Below are 14,686 nucleotides of genomic sequence, written 5' to 3'. Positions count from 1 at the left end.
TTGCTTATAGAGTTGCTATGAGATGTACTTGATTTGATGACACCTTACAACGACGCTATGTTTTGGTTCTCTTGTGCTGCATTGCAAGTCTCTCCTAAAACATACTGTTTGAGAGCACTAACCATCTATTTCTTTGAAATTCTAGATATCATAACTTCAGGCAGGACTCAGCAGGAATGTTCCTTGAGTCTGTGCAGGATAAGCCAAGGTTGTTCACTCATCTGCATTCAGCTGGTTGCTAAATTTAGCTGACCAATCCGAATAAGTTTGCCTTGTACTTCTGTTTCTTTGTGTTTCTGCTCATAATTTCTCTTTGTTCGGGAGTTGGAACAAGGTGTGAGGAGTATAGTTGCTCTTGACAATGCACACAATTGCCCACCAGCCCCCGCTGGAAGATTTCAGGTCCCTTTCATTGCTCTAATACTATGTACTTTGACCTTGAGATTGGGACAGACTTGAGGCGATCTTTTCCTGGAAAGGGAATGGCTATATTTTACAAGCAGGAAGGAGTACACAAGATGTTAAAGCACCAGATGGGTCCTTAATGTTGTTCCCTGATGTTGCCAGGCCTCCTTCACTCAGGCCTATAATGTGATGACATGGTCTTTAAAATTTAGGGTCTTGATATAACTTGTTCTCTTCATAACATGTGAGCAAAGGCAATACATGTTGCTTTGGGGCAGAGAATGTTGTGTCAATGTGTAATTTAAGGGTTCCTCCCTCATATCACCACAATCTAAAGTCTTTGAGATGGTTGAGGGTTGGGCGTGCTGCTTCCCCCCCACCTCCACCCCCCAGCTAGCTCAAGAGGGGAAGGAAGCACCAGTGAGAAACAGGCCTTTGCCATTTTCAACTGCTGGAAGCTGAGGGCTGTTTCTTAAACTCATTCTGACCGATACATATAGTAAGTTGTACACCATTAGGTGAAGGCATTAATAGTTGCATGAACGGAGGATAAAATAGCAAAAAGAGAACACTAGCTTTTATCAAGACCAAACATCCCAGATAGATAGTAATCATCCTTTTGGCAGGGCTTAAATTTAAGTCAAATATGTGATTCAAGTGGAGATGTTAATTAGAATAATGACACACAGAGAGAGTAACATTAAATTTTTTAAGTCTCAAAATTCCAGTCTTGTACATTTTATGATACTGAGGTTCTTTAATATCTCTATTATATGGAAGATAATCATTAAGACCAGAAGAATAATTCAATTACTTCCCGGTAAAGAAAATTATTACAACCCAAAGCCTTAACTATCAGACTAATCTGTTTAAATATGGTTAAATAGATATACAAGAAAAAAGTCAACATTTTTGTTTATTCTAAGTGTGTGATCTGTTTAACTCTTCAGAGTTCTATAGCAGTATGTTTGCTAATGTTTTACAGCACTCTTTGTTCTGAGTACAGACCAAAATGCTAGTTTGGTGATACTGACTTTTATAGCTCTGATGCCCCTGAGTATATGGAACTAGGCAATGATGTCTCATTTTGACCCTTATTTGTCAAAAAAGACTGAGGATTGATTCCATTTTAGGAGGAACTATTCTAATCAATACTCTAGTGAACTGCTTTTTAAATTGAATGTGTTAATGAAATTAAAGGTTTTTAATGGAATTATCTAGGTAGTTTTTAATACTATATATATTCCCTTATTACTCATAAAGTTTTCTGAGGCCTCTTATTTCAGATGTGGATGTAAATCTTGAGGATCAATGAAAGAGAAGGAGAGTCTCATTGAGATAGATTGATCAGTGATTGCAGCAATGAACTTGAGTGTATCACAGATTGTGAGGATGGCACAGGATAGGCCGTGGTTCAGATATGTTGTCCAAAGGGTCTCTATGAGTTGTACTCAATTAAATGACACCTAATAACAATAACCACACATTTTTAATACTCTTCTACCAGGAAGAAATTTCTTCTTCCTGTGAAAACTGCAAATTGATAAATCTTGGAAATAAAGAAGATTCTCTAATAGCATTTTGTTAGAAATGCTGGAGATGGATACTGACTGTTGACATTGCTTGAAAGCATCACTTCATAGTTAATAATATCTTCTCTGTGTGCTCATATGAAATCTATATCTAAGCCAAAAAGCTGCTCTTCAAATGAAACAAGAAAATATTGCATGGTTTAAAATCAGGAAGCGTATGTGTTAGGGTTATATATCTTTCATCCAGACCTATTCAATCTGCATGCTGAGCTGAAAGTTTGAGAAAGTGGACTCTATGAAAAGGAATATGGCATCAAGATCTTAGAAAGACTCATCAACAACTTGCATGGTTCAGATGACCTAACCTTTCTTGCTGAAAGTGAAAGATCTGAAACCCTTGCTGCAGAAGATAAAAGACTACAGCCTTCAAGATAGACATATCTTACAATCTAGAAGACAAAATCCTCATCACTGGGCAGTAATAGGCCAACATATGAAGAAAAGATTGAAGTTGTTAATAATTTACTATGTTTAAATACACAATTAATACCCTTGGTACCAGCAGTCAGAAGATCGGGAGACATATTGCTTTGGGCTAGTCTGCTGTCAGGGACTTTTCCAAAATACTGAGGAGCAATGATGTCAGTTTAAAGACTATGGTGCACCTAAATCAGGCCATGATCTTTTCAATCTCTGGCTATGCATCTGAGAGCTGGACAATGAATAAGGATGACAGAAGAATTGATGCCTTTGAGTTGTAGTGTTGGAGATGAGAATGGGATATCCAGTGGACTGCTAAGAGAATAAATAGATATGTCTTTGGAAAAGTGCAGTGAGAGTGCTCCTTGGCAGAAGGATGATGAAGCTTGTCTCTCACTCTTTGGACATATTGCTAGGAGGGGCTATTCCTTGGAAAAAGATATCTTATTTGGTCAGTAAAAAGAGAAGAAGCCCTCAATGAGATGGATTTGACACAGTAACTACATCAATGGGTTCAAATGGACAAGAGATGTTGAGGATGGCACAGATAAGGACAGAATTCAGGTCTGTTGTTCCTAAGGTCATTCTGAGTCATGCCAGACTCGATGGCATCTAACTTCAACAAGAACAACTTTTTGTGTTTTTTTTTAATTTGCACATCATGTTTATTCTGAATTAGTTTTTCTATATGCAAACAGAGACATCATTTTCATTCAGGGAGAGGGGGAAGCTGTTCACCAACAACATTTAAAAACTACTCATGTACCTGAAAATATAATATACTGTGCTTGACTCCTTCCTAACTGAATATTAGAATGCTAAGGGTGTGGAGGACTTTCAGGGGAGAATGCTCAGGCCACAGTGCAGATGAAACGAACACAAGACAGAAGGAAATTGAAAATGAATGTGAATGTGTGTATGTGAGTAAATGAGAAAGAGAGAGAACCCCAGAGCAGGTGAGCAGGCTTTTCAAAGCTGAGAATGACTACACCCATGCTTGTGGCCGCATCGCCTCCGTTTGCTGACTCACCGTTATTGCACTATCTGTCCAGTAGAACACCTTTGCTCGCCAGGTAGGAAAGGCCTGTTTCTCCATGGAGCAGCTGGAGACTCGTGTCTGACCCTGCAGCTGCTGAGGGCTTCGCCTCCGTAAGTTGCTGTCGTTGTTTTATGCCCTCAGTTTCACGCCAGTCATAGCGACCCTATGAACAACAGAGCTGGGCCCGGCCTTAGCTGTGCCACTGTCACCACCAGCGACACACTTGAGTCCATTGTTACAGTCATCTGGTTGAGTGTTTCCCATGCTGACCCTCCACCTTCACAAGTAACCTTTTCATCACACTCTCCTATTCCATCGTGAACTTGTCCATGTCTTTTGCTGTTCTCTTGCCATGTTAGGACCAACTTCAAAATTCTAGTCTAAAGTTGTGTCTAGACAACAGAAAGAGAGGGAAGCACTATTCCCTCTTTGAACAAAGAGAGAAAGAGTGGTGCTCCTTAGAGATAAGGATAGTGAAACTCCTCTTCATATACTCTGAACATGTCGTAAGGAAGGGCCAGTCTTTGGAGAAGGACGTGATGCGTAGAAAGGTGGAGGGTCAGCACAGGAGACGAAGACCTTCAGGAAGAGGGATTGACGCAGTGACTGTTGCGATGTACTCAAGCATGTCAGATGAGGAGGATGGCACAGGGTAGCGCAGAGTTCAGATCCAGTGTTCACAGTTTCCAGGAGCTGCCGCTGACGCCACAGCACATAACAGTAACAACCTGTAGAACAGTGAGAAAATAAATACATTTCTTCTGTGCTTCTGATGGACAATCTCCTCCAACAAAGATTCTCAGACCTGAAAGCCAAGGGGGATTCTTATGAGTCAGAATTGATTCAATGATGAGGTGGGTTTATTTGTGGGTTTGCTTATTTGTTTGTTTTACTAAGACCCTGAAGTGGCAACATTTATCCTCTAAATTGTAGACAGTGCTCTCCTTGAAGACATGTAGGCTTTGTGTGGACCTTTTGAATACCACAAAGATTAACCTTCTGCATTTGTCTTATAGTCTTGTGTTCTCCACAGCCAATCTATTCCTGGAAACATGGGCAATGTTTCCAAATGAACCAAAATGTTCTTTTTAATTGGCAAGAGAAAAAAAAAAAAAGAAATGCCTATAAAGCCTCAATTAATATTTTAATATCATGTAATGTTTTACTTTTAGGGAATAAAATCTAAATTCCTTGGCAAAGATTATATAAGACTCTTTAAACCTTGATTTGTATGTATTCCTCCAGCATCCCTCCTAACTGCACCCAGAAGACAGTTTCTAGTCCAAGTTTACCCCATTTATCATCATTCTCATTATTCCTTGGACATAATGACCTTCCACAAGCCCCTAAGTGCCTTGGCCCATCTTATCCTACTGGAGTACACAGTCCTGTTTTATTTTCTGAAAAAGTCCTACTGGCTTTCCAGATTTAAAATTGTTCTTGTCTTTACAAGCTTTCCGTGCTCTGATTTTATTTGCCCTTTCATCTGAACTTCCATTGCCTTCACTCATAACTTGATTACATTGTTGTTGTTGTTGTTAGGTGCTGTCGAGTCATAGGTGACTCATAGAGACCCTATGAATGAAAATCCTCGACATCTGCACGTATGACTTTCATCCTTTCTCCAGGTTCATAGGCATCTGGAGGTAAGTTATTTATAGAAATGGATGCCACTCCTGCTTCCAAGCTTGTTTTAACTGGGGAGCTCCACCAAACATTGTCCACCTTGGGTAACTGTTATCGCATTTGACACATCAGTGTCACAGTGTTCAGCTTCACAGGTACCACAAGTTACCTCTGTATGGCAAGTGGACATACCAGGGCCATACGACCTAGAAGAATTGTTTGAACAAAAACAATGAAAACCAGGCCTGAGGGCCACAAATTAGAGTCACCCACCTCTGGCTTGGCAGCATCGCTTTCAGTCCACTAGGCCAACAGGTCTCTCTCCATGTTGTTGAGTTTACTAAAAAAAAAAAAAGAAAAAAGTGTGCATAGGTCTATACTTAAGAAGTTCAGTGGTTAAGCTCTCAGCTGCTATACAAAAGATCAGCAGTTGGAACCCACCAACTGTTCCACAGGAAAAAAGATATGGCCATCTGCTTCTTTAAAAGTTGACAACCTTGTGAATCCAAGTGACAACGGAAGTCTGTTATTTAGGGTTTCTATGAGTTAGTGACACTACCAAGCCAAAGGTGGGTGACTCTAATCGGCAGCCCTCAAGCCTGTTTTTGATTGTTTTTGGTCAAACATTCTTCTAGGTCTTATAGCCCTGGTGTGTCCACTTGCCTGAGAGAGGTAACTTGTGGTCACTGTGAAGCTGAACACTGTGACACTTTGTGTAAAATGTGATAATGGTTACCCATGGTGGACAGTGTTTGGTGGCGCTCCGTGATTAAAACAAGCTTGGGAGCAGGAGTGGCATCCAATTCTATAACTTGCCTCCGGAGACCCTATGAACCTGGAGAAAGGATGAAAGTCACGCAAGTGTAAAGGACTTTCATTCGTAGGCTCGCTATGAGTCGCCTATGACTCGACGGCACTTAACAACAACAACACCACAACATGGGTTAGTATAATGAGTTTATTTTGAATTTTCTCTCTGACTACCCTGTGCGTTTCCAAAGAAGTTCTATGCTTTATCCATTTTTGTGAATTTAGCACCCAGTGCAATTATGCTTGCCCTGGAAGAGGAGTTTAACACATATTTGTGGACTAAATTACAGAAATAAATCATAAAAATTATAAAGTGGTCTTGATGATGGGAAACATCTGTCTTGACATACAGGAGAAGGTGTGACACAGGACATGAGAGAGGAATTGAGTAATTCTGTTATAAAAAAGTTCTTGTTAAAGAAGCCACAGTATATTAAAATCTGTGAAACATCTCACCTTAAAAAAAACACCTTCACTATAAATTATGGCTTGCCTCTTAAATAAGAAACACAATTCCTAAAAGATGAATATCAGTTATTGAGCAATGAGCTTCTTAAAATTACACTGAGCCCACAAGTTAGGAGATGCCTAAGTAGGTGGAATCTGTTTTGTTCTGAGTAAAATTGGCATTTCCTTATTTTCTGACACTAACGTGCTGAAATATGCTGTCGGGTATTAACATGTTTGCTGATGGTAACTTGGCTTGGCAGGACAGAAACGGCTGTGTGAATTACACGTTCACAACTACATTTTATTACAAAACCTAGATCTGTATCTAAGGTAGTTTATGGCTTAGCGCTATTAGTCATGTGTCAGTATGATGTGTGAGTACTGCTCTCCTTGTTCAATTTTAACAGCGGGGCTTTGCAAGAAAATTCAGTTGGTAAATAGTTTAGGCCATGTCCGCAATTCCAAAGTGACGAGTGAATGTCTTGTACCTGAGTTAGTTAAAGCAGATGTTCTGCATTGTAGAATTATAAAACCAATTAAATATGGTGCCATTTTTAAAGCTGTTTAAAAATGTGTGTATATGAATATATATATATATCTCTGGTGGCCTAGTGGCAAGAAACTGCACTGCAGTATCAAAGGCACAATGTGTGTGTGTGTGTGTGTGTGTATTTGTATATAGATGTGTATATATGTATATATGTGTGTATGTATATGCATATGCATATTCATATGTATAAGTATATGTATATCTATATGTGTAAGTATATGTATATGTATAAGTATATATAAATGTGTGTATGTATATGTATGTATACATATATGTATATTGTTGTATACCACCAAGTCAGAATTGACCCACGGCTGACCTCTGGTAGGTTTTCAGAAGCAGTTAATCACACCAGAGGTGACTGCCCATCCTCTTCCCGCTGTGCTTTTGGGATTGCAGTACAGCTTCTTGCCATACAAAACACACACACACACACACACACAATATGTTTACAACCAACCAAAAAGTGTGCTTTTGCTGTTCCTTTTATGTTCAGTGTACCAATCCGATTCTTGCTTCTATATTACCAACATTTGAAACCATTAAAATATAGGTCAAAGGTATAAATACCCAGTGATAGTTTTGACTGAAAGAGAGTTTTTAATCTTGAATTTTAGAAATAAAAATAGCTTATCAAGACTAAGAAGGTTTAAGAGTGGGATAATAGCCCTCTTTGTTATCCACTTTGAAAGGGGGATAAAAAAAAGGTTAAATGAATTCTTATTAAATTTGTAATTTTTGGTACACAAGTGTTGAGGACTTTCATTCATAGTCACTATGAGTTGGCTACAACTCAATGGCACTTAACAACAGAAACAGTTAACAGATTATGACAGACAAGACAATTATCTCTGGAGGGGTTAAATGATTAATCCCTTTGTCTTTAAGTTTGTCTTTAAGTTGAGCCACTAATCCAAATTCAGACGTTTTGAATTCACCAGCTGCTTCTTAGGAGCAAGATGGGTAATCTGCTCTTGTGCAATTTACAACCCATGAAAACCCCGGGAGGGTCTGCTAGGAGCCACTTCAGACTCAATGGCCGTAAGAACCAATGTCTGAGGACCACTAGTTGAACAACAAATCATGAGGTTAAACAGAAGGCTACTAACAGAAGTGCAGATGGTTGGAACCTATCTAGGGGATCCAGGACAGAACAACTTGAAAGTTTGCTTCCATAAAGATTGTAGCCTAGGCACTCCTATGAGGTACTTCATGATCTGAGATCGATTCAACAACATAAAAGAGCAACACCAAATTCCTGCACTAACTTCAAGTTGACTGCGTAGTTTCTTGAATATGCCCACTTCTTGGCTCTTGAAATCTATCATGATGAAAGAATGTATGCATCCTTCTTTAATGTGGCTGTTTCATTATTGATTTGTCTGTTTCCGGGTTCAAAAAAATGTATTTAGGAGGTCTATCAGATTTTGACATTGGAATATTGATATCAGAATGATTGATTTAGGTCCTTGGGATGAAGACAATTTGGCCCAGATTCTATTTCCCCAAACAGTAAAAGCTGATTTAATAAAGAGAGACAAAGTTGATCCGACATTCTCCACTATTAACTTTCTCACTTCATCCTTACTCTTTATCCATCCCTGCCTTCCCTAGGAGAGGAAAACACTTTACATAGATTAAGGTTAGCAGTTTACAGTAAGAAGGGGAATGAAACCCTTTCTCTTATGCCAGGATTGAGCTATAACTGTCAATTACAGGCCACGCTTGTGGAACACTCCCCTGGGTCTCTCAATGCCTCCAGACTAGCGTTCACTGCCGTCGATAGCAATAATTAGTGCTGTAAGCATAAATACGGAATGAGGGCCCTGCACTGGAGGATTTCTAAGGTCTCTTCCTGCATCAGAATTCTAAAAGGCTGTGAGTCTGAAACTCTAAATGTGTCTCTGAATGTACCCAGTTACGCCAAGGGACAATTTATGCATGGAACAAGACAGATCCTTTTTTTATTCACTTGGCTCAAAAATATAAGTTTAGATGAAGTGTAAGAGTGGATTAGAACACTAGAAATACTGTTTAGTTCTGCAGCATTATGCCTTTTCTAAGAATTTTAGAAATAGACATAATTTCTTCTAAGCGGCAATCATATTGTGACGTTCTAAAACCAGGATTTTAGGGTCCCTGTTAATACTCATGTATCCAGGAAATGAAGATCAAGAATCTACACCTCTCTCAGCCTAGGAATTCACTAGAAATAGGGACCATCTCTCCCTTAGATCCCATTGTACACTTCACACGAAATGCAGTGTCCTATTAAGGTTATGGTCCAGAGAAGGAAAACACACAACACATAAAAAGGCTGGGCAAGGCCACCAGAACTCCTTAGTATATGACAGGTTCTGGCAAACAATTGGCGATGTTTCGATGCATTGTCATACCTTTTTCAGCTTGCCTAGAAGTTTTACACTTATTACTTCCCATATCAGCAGAGTCACTCTAGGTGGACAAGTTTCAAAGAGAAAGTAGTGTCAATATATTTCTGAAAATGAATAATAAAAAAATCCCCATATAGATCATGGTAGATTATTGTTCAATATATTCTGGTTGTTGTTTTTGTGTAGAGTTGGAACCAAACCATAGCTGGCCCATTTTTGAGTTTTCAGAGGCAATTAATTGCATGAAGGAGATTGTCCCTTCTTCTCCCACAGAGCAACTGGTGGCCTTGAACCCAGATTGCAACACAGCTTCTTGCCACTGGGCCACCAGAACAGCCATGATTATGAGATTGATACAGAACTGGGCTTGATTTCATTATGTTTTACACGACACTGTCAAGTGCCTAAGAAGAACCAGAAGCAACTATAACAATAACAAAGGAGGGATTGTTGGCAGGGTATTTTAGTTAAAGAATCTTTAAGGATGCTCTAATTTGAGACACCAGAATAAAAAGTGATATAACGTAGCCAGTTTTCTAAATATAGAGAAGAGATGTCACACATACTCTGGAGCAGACTATGCTTAGCAAGAAGCCTCGATAGCTAAGTGGAGCGAGATGCTGAAATATGGGTGAGACGGGATCGCAAAAAAGGCAATGGATGTGAAGGCACGTCCTTAACTAGGGCATTGATAGCTGTTGTTGTTAGGCACCATCTAGTTGACTACAACTCATAGTGACTCTACGAACAACAGCCTGGCACCTTGCCCTTCTGTGGTCCATAATCATGACCTCCGCCATGCTTATGTTCTTTGGTGCAGTAACTGTATCAATCCACCTCCCTGAAGGTCTTCTTCCTCTAAACCCTCTGTCTTTCCCAGCACAGGACCTGTTTCTAAGGACAGGCATTAATTAAGCAACACTAAATATTGGTAAATCCAGTTCAACATAAAGTCTAAGAAGGGATGTAAATGAAAGAAGATAAAGTACAATTTGGCATCTCTCCACTAGTTTAATTCAAACTCTATTTTAAATCTTTTCTCTTTCTTGCCAAGGATCTTAAACTTATTTCAGAATTTCCCAAGAAAACCTTTTTTTTTTTCTTCAAATCTTTGTCACTCACTTAAGAATTGAATTTCTAAATCTATCATTTTCTATTTTCTTCCTCTTATATATGTCTAATCAGTGATTCTAATCAAAGTTTTTCTAACCTAAAGTTTTTAAGCGAAACACTGTGTCCTGAAGACATGCTAACGTGAGGTCCCAGTAATCATGATTTTTTAACAAATCACTAGGTGTTATGGTTTTTACTCTGGGTGTTTTAGTTTTGTTTTTACTGAAAACATGTTAATGTAGAGTTTGTGGCTGATAGCCCTGGGACAGAGTTAATATTTTAATCTGTTTTTAACTCCTTCTTAATCCACTCGCTTAGTAAGCCATCTCTAGACATCCTGCTGCCCATTTTACTACTTCTCTATCCACCACCTATTATCACAATGGTGACAGACACCAGGAATAAAGAGAAAAATCAGTGGATAGTCTTTAACCCCAAGCACCTCCAATCTACTGGGGTAGGTGAACACAGAAAAGGATAATTTGAACTCAGTATAAATGTAGTGATAGGAAAAAATTGCATGGATTTCTTCTAGAAGCTCAGTGACGAGGGTTCTACTTACAGAGAACTATTTTTCCCAACAAGCAGACTTTTCTTAATATTTTTCAAATCTTTTTTAAAATTTTGTTTGTTTTTTTATTTTTTGGTTTTTTTTGTTTTTTTATTTTAATAGTTTTAAAAAATAATTTTAATGGACATTTACAGAGATTTTGGATTTCCATCCATTCATTGTGGCACTTCTCTCCCAGTCCAGCCCTGCCCCCCATTCCCAGTTCCCTCCTTTCCCCGAAAAGTAAAAGAAACACTCTCTCCCTGGTATACAATCCCCCCGCAGCCCTCCCCCCACCCCAAGTACACTCCACTAGGCAACCTTAATTGTGGACTCCTGTGATAACCATAATACTTTATCATACATTGCTTTTAAATTATTCTTTCCCTCATCTGTTTCAGTGAAGTATACACAATTTACCCAGTTTTTCTCAGTCTTACCCCAACCCTGATATCAGTCCCATTCTATAGCATTGGCATCATGTAATATTTGTCCTTTTGTGACTGAGATATGTCACTCAGCATAATGTCCTCCAGGCTCACCCATTTTGAATAATATTGCATGAGTTCCTTGTTTTTTCAATGCAGCATAGTATTCCATTGTGTGCATGTACTTCTCTATCCATTTGTTTGTTGATGGGCCCCTGGGTTGTTTCCAACTCCTTGCTATTGTGAACAAAGCCGCAATAAACATTTTTTTATTTTTATTTTTATTTTTTTATATTTTCAAATATTTAAACCAAATAAAAATTGGAAATGTGTTCCAGAACAAACGTGCAACATTCAGTCAAACTGAATTTTTACTGGGGAAAAAGGATCATTTTCCTTGTCAGGTAGATTTGCAGAGACTCCCATGCAAGTCAGAGAAGAACTGCATTCTCAAAGGTTTCCAGTGGTTAATTTTTCAGATTTAGATTGCTCGACCTTTCTTCTTAGGCATCTGTCAATGGTCTCAAACATCCCACATACTGATAGAAGACAAATGCGGTAACCATTCGTATGGCCCAGACACAAATATGTCAATAAATAAATAGCATAAGATAAATTGAGTTTTACTATAATTTTTTTTTCTCTTTTGATAATCTCACTCAAAGCTAGAAAGAAATGCAATTTAATTTTGCCAATATGCTCTACAAGGAATTCCAAGATGGCTTTTAAAGCATAAATGCAACTTGGAAAATGTTTCTGATCAACAGACAGGCTAGGGAACACTGCTGGCTGAAAGTGTTGTTAGGCGCCTGCAGATGGAGTGTGACTCTCAGAGACCCTGTGAACCACAGATCAGAACCCTGTCCTGTGCTGTACTATCCTCACAATCTCTGACCCACTGGAGTTCAATCCCGCATTCACTGTGTCAATCTGTCTGAGGGACTTCCTCTCTTTCACTGACTCTCCACATTTCCAAGCATGATGGAACCGCCTCTCGTAGCAACATGGCCGAAGTATGTGAGACGAAGCTTTATAGTCTTTGCCTCCAAGCAGCACTCCGATGATTGAAATTTCTGCCAGCCATATCTGTTTATTCTTTTAGCAGTCCATGGAATATTCAGTGCTCTTTTCCAACCACAACTCAAAGGCATCAATTTTTTTGTCATCTTTATCATTGTCCAGCTCTTTGATGCATCTTGATTGAAAAGACCATGGCGTGAATCAGGTGTACTTTAATCCTCAAACTAACATTATTGGTACTCAATAATGTGGACATGTCCCTGAACCCACATGTTCCTGGTGCAATATGTCTTCTGATCCCCTAACTGATGGGACTAAATGCAGATCCAAGTAACATGAGGTCATTGACAGTTTCAGTCTTTTAACCCTCTATCATGATGTTGCCTATTGATCCAGTGGTAAGAATTTTAGCTTTCTTGATGTTGGTATATATTTTGTATTGAAGGCTGTGGTCTTTGATCTTCTGGTGCAAGTCCTTCAAGTCCTCCTCACTTTCAGCAGCAAGGTTGTGTCGTCTGCATAATGAAGAATAAACAGGGTTCAAAATCTGGCCCTACTTATTGTTCTGGGCTTCTATGGACCCCGTTGGTCCTAATGCTAATTCTACAGAGTTGTCTCATTCCAGAAGAGAGGTCGTAACCATCTCAGAGAGGACTTTAGTAACCATTTGTTTGAATTGCTGACTCGTTACATACTAGCCTTGCCAATGTATGTTTTAGTTAATAATATATGTACTGTTCTGTTAAAAGTTTGTTTTTTGACATCGTAAGTAATGATGTGAGAAAATAGAATTCAGAATGTGGCAAAAATTAAGGGAAGCTTTGCTCAGAAGTCAAATTATCTTTCTAATATGAATTTAATATTTTTTAGTAACTGTAGAATGTATGAATTGTCTCTTACCTTGTAAAGGCATAAGCTGATTGCATTCTGCCAAAATTTAAGCTTTCCTAGAAATACCCTAAAAGAGATAATTAACCCATACATATAATCTCTTCCCTGGCAAACAAAAGGAAGTGAAAGTTATTCTAGAGAGAAACTGCTGTTAATTGCTATTTACCAAATTAGAAAATCCCCACTATCTGCTATTTGAATCTTAACTGTGTACAGATGAATCTTGGGTTATTTTCTAGATGAGTATATATTGAATCTCAGTCCAGTGGAAAAATTTGTAAAGGGTAATATTTATTCTCTAGGACCCACCAGAGTCTCAGTGTAATTAAAAACCAAAGCAAAACAAAGAACTTGAAAATATTCATTGCTTTGACCAAATTCTGGTAAGATAATCTACCTACATATTTTATTTCTTTGTGTGTCTTGATCTAAAGTTAAAAACTGTATTGGAGACTTTTGACAACTATAGACATAATTTGAGCAATTATCTTGTTTTAGAAGATCATCGGATTTAGTGTAATATGAGTATCCCCCAATTTTTTAAAGTTTGCTTTCCAGCACTTTGCCTTTACAGAAGACCTACATCAGTACTTATATTCACGAATCAAAAGAAATCAAAAGAGGAGTGTGTTTGGGGGGGGGGGTGAGAGAGGGGGAGAAGTAAAGGAAGAGGGAGAAAGGGAGAGAGGGAAGGAGTGAGAAAAAGGAGGGAAAGAGAGAGAGAGAGACAGACAGACAGACACGCAGGTCAGTGTTCAGCTTTTGTTTTACAGGAAATCCTTAAAGAGGTAGCATATTTCAAACAGCAAGAGTCGATTCACCATCTCCTTCCCTGGAACTGGCTCAGCATCTCCCCGCACAGCTCTGAGCTGTGTCTATGAACACATAAGATAGTGTTATTTTAGGTTTAATATATTGTATGATTTTGTAGGCTGTTTCCTGCGGTCAGGGACCACGCGAATGTTTCTCTCATTGAAATGAATGGTAATTGCCATCTCCCTTTATGTCATTTTGGCTTGTACAATATTCCATATGAATACTCTATTTTCAGATAGCAGGGCGTACTTGTATCTGAAAGTTGAGTGAAGATTATGTTAAAATGTTGGTTTGACACAGACAGTTTATTCAAATCTCCATTTTTCTCTTTAGCAGATCTCTAGAAGGGTAAAGATAGCTAAGGGTCCTCTGGTGGCTTAGTCTATAGAAAGCTGTGCTGTTAAAGCGGAGGCCACTTTTCCCTGGTAGTTCCAATCCACCAGCCATTCCTAGGAGACAAAGATAGGCAGTCTCCTGTCATGCCATTTACTGTCTACTAAATGCTCTGGAGGAAGTGTTGACTGTGAGTTGGAGCTGATTCAATGGCAATAAGAAAGGAGAGAGAGAGGGAGAGGGAGGGGCA

This window comes from Elephantulus edwardii, unplaced genomic scaffold (assembly GCF_000299155.1).
Source record: "Elephantulus edwardii isolate Elephantulus edwardi_28Jun2011 unplaced genomic scaffold, EleEdw1.0 scaffold00087, whole genome shotgun sequence".
Taxonomy (NCBI): Eukaryota; Metazoa; Chordata; class Mammalia; order Macroscelidea; family Macroscelididae; genus Elephantulus; species Elephantulus edwardii.
This window is presented reverse-complemented; position numbering follows the sequence as displayed.